The sequence below is a fragment of the Meriones unguiculatus genome, chromosome 10 (genome assembly GCF_030254825.1).
Source record: "Meriones unguiculatus strain TT.TT164.6M chromosome 10, Bangor_MerUng_6.1, whole genome shotgun sequence".
In the NCBI taxonomy this organism is placed as follows: Eukaryota; Metazoa; Chordata; class Mammalia; order Rodentia; family Muridae; genus Meriones; species Meriones unguiculatus.
This window is the reverse complement of record NC_083358.1, coordinates 109741130-109747761: the sequence shown is the minus strand read 5'-3', so window position 1 is coordinate 109747761 and position 6632 is coordinate 109741130.

Sequence of the window (6632 nt, the reverse complement as noted above, 5' to 3'; positions counted from 1 at the left end):
CAAAGCAAGTCCAGGAAAGCCACGGCTACACAGAGAAAATGTCTCAAAACAACAACAAAAACCAGAAAAATCCAATTCCCCTTTCTTTTCTATGTTTTTTTCTTTTCTTATCTAGTATTAGGGAGTTGAAGTAAAAGGGTGAGAAGAGTGGAAGAGAGAAAAGAATCCACAAAGTAGCAAATGTCAGCTACAGAGTGCTTGAAGTTTAAGGTCACTCTGGTTTACATAGTGAGTTATGGGACAGCTAGGGTTACAATGTTGAAACCTTGCCACACACCCAACAAAAACTGTCCCGCAGGCAAGTCAAGCAGGGTCTACCTGAAAGAGGGAGTGGGAATGATAGGGGCAGAGACGCGAAGAAGGGAGTCAAGACAGGTTTCTGATCAAGACTCCTTTTTAGGCACACAAGCAGCTCTTTTAAAGCAAAAAGCCACAAGCAACCTTCTCACGATAACAGCTCATCTGCTTCACTTGGCAAAACTTCTGAGGATTCACTCAAGTTTACACAAGGTTTGTTATCTAGGTCTCAGGAAGAGAGCACCCTGCTGGAGAAACTGCCAAGGTCAGTTTCTGAGAAACTGAACTTTAAATTAAACCCATATCTGCCAAGGCCAAGAGGCAAAATTCCATTACCAGACTCCTTCAAAAAAGTAAGCCAAAAGAAGTGGAGGAAGAAAAAAAGGAAAAGGAGAAAGGAAAAAGAAAGATAGAAAGAAACCCTACTTTCGTAGAGTCAGAAAAAGAAACACTTTTGAATCTATACTAACAGTATGTGTTTAGAGTTGTGTCTTTATGCCATGTGGTACAGTATCTCCTTTTGCCAATGTGTGTGTGTGTGTGTGTGTGTATACACATGGATGTAAAACCTTGCCAGATTGCTTCCCCTTCCATAGGAGTTTGAAACTCAAGGAATCCTGTAGACATTACGATGATCAGTGTTATTTGTTAACTCGACAGAAGTTCGAATCATCTTGATTACTCTAGTTGGGGGTGAATCAATCAGCCTGCTATGGGTAGCACCAATGTCTATTCTGGGGACCCTGGACTATGTAAGAGTAGAGAAATGGAGCTGAGCACCAGCATGCTTTAATCTACTGTTCTGACTGTGCATGTAACTTGAATAGCTGCTTCAGGCTCCTGCTCCTATGACTTTCTCCTCAGTAGTTATGGATTGTGTGCCTTGAACTTTGAGGTAACATAAACACTTTTCCCCTTAAGTTGTTTTGATTGGAGTATTTTGTCCTAGCAACAGAAAAAAAAAAAAAAAACAAACCCTAAGGTATGCACCTATCATAAATAAGTAGTAAATTAAGCACAGAAAAGACTAGCAATTGTAACTACTATAATAAAAAATAACAATTTCTGAACTGAGGAATCATTCTCACCAGAGATGTTAGCTAACCTCAGCCTGTGAGTTCCTTTTTTAAAAACTTTTTATTTGAAGCTGGGCATGGTGGCACAGACTTTTAATCCCAGCATTGAGGGAGGCAGAGGCAGGTGGATCTTTGTGAGTTCCGATCTTGTCCCCAGCTGATACCAGGCACATAGATGGTACACAGACATATATTCAGAGAAACACTAATAAGACTCATACACACGAAATAAAAATTTTAAATCTAAAACATAAATTTAAAATTTTACTTTTTATGATTTGTTCTTGTGAGTTGGGTATGGCGACACACATCTTTGATCCCAGCACTAAGGAGGAAGGGGCAGGTGGATCTCTGTGAGTTCTAGGCCAGCCTTATCTACATGGTGAATTTCAGGACAGCCAGAGCTACATACTAAGACCCTTTTCTCAGAAAACAAGACAAGATTTATTTTTATTATGATTATGTGTAGGTGCATGTGAGTGCAAATGTCTGCCGAGGACAGAGGGCATTGAATTCCCTGGAGCTGTAGTTACAGAGGGTGTGGAGAACATGTTTTCACCCTGGCCTTCACTAAGAGACAGAGCTAAGAGGATGTTCCACCAAGTTCCCTAGAACTTGTTTGTGTGACCTTGGACATATCTGCTACAGGGAAGTAGTTTCAGAAAACAAGTTTGGCAGTTCCATGAACTTCTTTCTTGTATTGATGTGACTTGTTTTTGTTAGGCCTGTTAAAAGGAATTGTGGAATAAATTCGAAGCGGCAGTCTTACTGAGAGCCCTCTTGAAATGATCCCGCATGTAGTGTGACTTGCTTTAATTATTTCAGTCCTCACTCCCCACTCAGGAACTTTTGGACTCTGCTGGCGGGCTCTGGCAAGATGGCTGTGAGCTGCCCTGTGCGTACTGCAAACTGAACCTGCATCCTCTGCAAGAGCAGCAAGTGCTCTTGACCACTGAACCATCTCCCTAGCTCTTCTTTCTGTAGCAGAGAACTTTTGATTTTGCTCTTATAGAAAATGCTTTGGAGTGTTGGGAGGTGGGGGATTGGGGTGTAGTTCAATGGTAAACACTTGCCTTGCATGTGAAAATTCCTGAGTTTGAGCTTCAAAACTATAAGAAGCAATTGTTCAAGCACAAGGGTTAGGGTGGGGGATGAAGTTAAAAGGCCCTATCACTTAATAAACAATTATAGTGTAATAGCTCCCTATCCTCCAGATAGGAGGCCTTTTGCTCCCAGCATAACTGAGAGTCAGAAGTCCTTTAGAATCTTTTAGAGTGTGGTGGTCCAAGCCTGTGGTCCCAGCACTTGGGAGCTGAGGCAAAAGGATAATCAAAACTACAAGCTGAAAGCCAAGCAAGACCCAACCACCCCATCCCCACTGGCTATTTTTGATGTGCGCATGGTTGATTGAATCCTAGCATTCGGAGAAATGACTACTGCAGTGTAAAGCCTGGCCCAGAATGACTCCATAAACCCACATTTCCTCTGAGATGACTGCTTGCTGATCCATATTCCTGGATGATCCAAGGTGACATTACCATAATTACATTCAAAACTGATGGCTTTCAGTTCACACTCACAGGGTAGGTAACTGTCTGGAGCAGTAGGCAGGCATGGCTGGACATGACAATTTTTATTCTCCGTTACTTCCACCCTAGATCTAGTCTTCCTTAGACTAACCCTTCTTGAGCTTCAGCAGACTAGAAGCCCTCTTTCTTTCTAGCAAACTCCCCTGCAGACTTTCTTGCCAGCCGGCTGATATCCCATACTTAAGTTTCTTTAACCTCACACTTCGGACAGTAGAGTGTAATGGAAGTTTTGGTTTCTTTGTAAACCCAGTTTCACTATGTAAATATGCCTTAACCCCAAATGTGGGATTTTAGTTGGGCTGTAGTTTGTCTACACCTGTTGATTGTCTGGTGTGTGGCTTTTGTTAGCTGGTACTGGCCTTCCACGTGTGGCACAGAGAGGAGCATGGTCTAGGACTCTGAGGGTGTAAATATGGGGGCCTGGAGAGCATGGTGGGATGGGCAGTGTTGGTGTGCGGCATGTGGCAGTTTGGAGAGACCCGAGATGGTGTGACAGTTTGGAGCAGACAGACGGAGAAACACTTTGGGGAGACTGCTGGCTGCCTTTGCTCTTGATGGAGAATGGTATAGAGCCCTAAAAGAACCCACCAACCCTAAAAAGCCTAAAGAAATAAAGGGGCTCCTTCTACCCACTAACCTTCTCTCTCCTTCATAGGGTTGGGAGGTTGGAAGGGAGGTTGAGACCTAAACACCCCAAATAGAGTTTAGTTTTAAAAACAAGTGCTACAGTAGAGAGCTATGACTTCCTTTTTGTTAAAAGCTCTCTCAAGCAAGGTGTGGTAGCACAAGCCTTTCATTCCAGAACTTGGGAAGCAGAGGCAGTCAGATCTGTGTGAGTTCAAAGCCAGCCAGATCCACAGATTGAGTTCCAGGACATCCAGGGTTACACAGTGTAATGCCAGGTTTACGGGACCCTCAGAGACCACCAGGAAACGACTCGATGCAATTGCAAGAGAGCTTTATTACAAGAGTGATCGAACTTGGGACCCAAGTCTCACTGACACAGCTGTAGAGAAGTGGGACCCCGAGCTCTGAGAGAACAGAGGAAAGTCTGTGAGCAGGGGGTTTCCATGGCAGCAAGCAGGGGGCCACAAGCCTTGGCGTTACAGAATTGGGTGAAGTTTAGCAGGGCGAGGTGACCTTTTCTGAGGCACACAATCACAATGGCTAAGGCATATAATCACAATGGCTATTTTTGTAAACCATATCTGAAACGTTGGGGAGAATTTTCCACCCGATTCTCAACCAATTCCCATTAATTATTGCCAGGGAGTTTGTCTCTATTTTCTATGAAGTATTTATTCTATATTCTTTCTTGGAGGCTGTTGCTAGGAAAGTTAACTTTGTTTTCTGCCAGGTGCACATTTTGTGATATTTCCTGGTACCTGAATTCAGTTCCCAGCCAAGATCTTTATTTCAAAATGGAGTTATACTCAGGCTAACTGTACTCTTCAACAGAGAAATGCTGTATTGAAAAACCAAACCAAACCAAACCAAACAAATAAACAACCAAACAACCAATCACACAAAAAAAATCTCTGGATAGCCGGGCATACTGGCACCCACCAGGATTCCAGGGCAGAGACAAGCAAATCTCTGTGAGTTCAAGGCCAGCTTGGTCTAACGAGCAAGTTCCAGGACAGCCAGGGCTGTTACACAGAGAAACCCTGTCTTGAAAAAACAAACACACAAAAAGGTCTCTGGAAAATTGATGCTAGTCCGTGTTATCTGTCAGTTTCCTGTGATTGTCACAACAAATGACCACATTTTGTGGTATAATGAGACAGAACGTATTTGCTCACAGTTCTGAAGAGCAGAAACCTGCAGTTAAATAGCTTCTTGACCTTTTGACTAACATCACGTGAAGAAGTCCACACTGAAGCTGGTGGTGAGGCCATACCACCAAAGGCTGCAGTCTCTTTCAGCTTCTGGTGGTTTTTGGCTTGTGGCTGCATGACTCAAATCTCTGTCTTCACTTTCATCTTGATGTGGTTTTCCCCTTACCTCCCATTTCCTGAGGCCCAGGCTTTCTTTGACATCACTATATGACCCAAGTTAAGAATTCAGCCCTTCTACCTCTGACTCTCACATGCGCTTATGGGTACGAACCACCTCATCCCGTCCAAGAGTCTTTATTTCTTTAAAGACTTTCCCCACATCTGAGCATGTCCCTAGCATTCAAGGATTAGGGCATCTACCTTTTGGAGCTTCTCTTTACCCTCTCAGATTACTGTACAGACGAGGGAACTTTGGCAGGTAGAGACTAGAGGCTTACTTGAGGCGAGTTAGACCACCTGTACCGCAGAGCTTTGCCCTTTTGAGAAGAAAGCAGAGTTGACACTCTGAAGAGGTCTGGTTGGTTGTTTACTGTATGAGAATTTCAGTTTTTATAAAAACACAGAGATGTTATGTGAATATGGTTTTGTTTTAACACCAGGTGTGGGATTTTGTGCTGCTTCATATTGTCCATAGCGGCTAACTATGACTTGTCTCATGCTCTGGCAGGGACATGATTTTGCCAGCTGAAGATAGTTTATGTTTGAAATTCCAGGGACTCTTTAGAGAATATATCAATGCAAGAGCCCCAAGAATGGTGTATGCTGCCCCTGCTGCTGTTGCTGTGTGTTGCTGGATTGCTGGTGGATGGTTGGAGATAACCTGAAGACAAAGATCAAACTTTCCCTGAGGAACTCCATGTTCCTAATCTGCAGGACGTATTCTAACAATATCAACGGCCCTCTTTTCCTCTAACATTTTTTTCTCTCTTACCTAGTGTTGGGGTGTAATGCCAGGATCACGGGACCCTCAGAGACCACCAGGAGACGACTTGATGCAATAGCAAGAAAGCTTTATTACGAGAGCAATCAAACTCGGGACCCAAGTCTCACTGACGCAGCAGCAGAGAAGTGGGACCCCGAGCCCTGAGTGAGCAGTGTTTTTAAAGGGAAAGACTGCAAGCAGGGGTTTCCATGACAGCAAGCGGGGGGGGGGCACATGTTTTCATGACAGCAAGCAGGAGGTTTCATGCCTTGACATTACAGGATTGGGTAAAAGCCACAGGGACAAGGTGACCTTTTACATAATCACAATTGCCATTTTTCTAAACTACATCTGGAACATTGGGGAGAATTTTCCCAACCAATTCTCATTGATTATTGCCAGGGAGATTGTCTCTATTTTCTATGAAGTATTTATTCTGTGATATTTCCTGGAGGCTGTTGTTAGGAGAGTTAACTTTGTTTTCCACCAGTGCATATTCTGTGATATTTCCTGGTACCTAAGTTCAGCTCCTGGTCAAGATGGCTCCTCATTTCAAAATGGAGTCACCCAAGCTAACTTAAACTCTTCAGAGGTATTGGAAGAGATAGGGTGGTATAGGGAGGTAGGACAAAGAGCCCAATAAAGTAACCAAAAGACTGGTTACAGTTAACCATTTCTGCATCTCTTACATTTGTGAGGAACAAATCAATTTGACCACCTCCAAGTCAGCTTCTAGTTTCAGGTGGGCCTCATCAAGCATAGCATTGCGTTGCATTACATTATTAAATTAAGATTCACTGTCCCATCCCAGGGACATTAGATATGGGACAATGGAAAATCATAGCCTTAGCCAATAAGTTCAACTTTAGCAGGATTCCCTGAAAAGAAACAATGGAAAAAGGACCTGTGT